Here is a 203-nt window from a genome sequence, read left to right as displayed (position 1 = left end):
TTAATCGTATCGCGAGAATATTCGCAAAGTGCCAGGATGATCGTCTCAAATAGATGTTCACTAGATATATTCACGAAATCTTTACAACTGCCGCTAAATTAAAAATTCATATATTTCGTCCCGAAATATGTAAGAATTATTTATTAATGCCATCAAAGCAGTTATAAAACGCCGTTAATAAATAAATGTTAATCGCCATTATA

The 203-nt window shown here is 31.0% G+C and overlaps 1 protein-coding gene across 1 annotated transcript in view; it reads right to left on the bottom strand.

Moving 5' to 3' along the window:
- The window catches only part of LOC116843883 (lachesin-like), an 80,382-nt gene that overhangs the window by 41,256 nt on the left and 38,923 nt on the right, over window positions 1–203 (bottom strand). The gene's annotated exons all lie outside the window — the stretch shown is intronic.

The sequence above is a fragment of the Odontomachus brunneus genome, unplaced genomic scaffold, assembly GCF_010583005.1.
Source record: "Odontomachus brunneus isolate Ranch 3 - 2012 unplaced genomic scaffold, Obru_v1 Obru_scaffold_036, whole genome shotgun sequence".
NCBI classification, from domain to species: domain Eukaryota; kingdom Metazoa; phylum Arthropoda; class Insecta; order Hymenoptera; family Formicidae; genus Odontomachus; species Odontomachus brunneus.
Note: the sequence above shows the minus strand (reverse complement) of the source record. Positions and strands in the feature narration are given on the sequence as shown.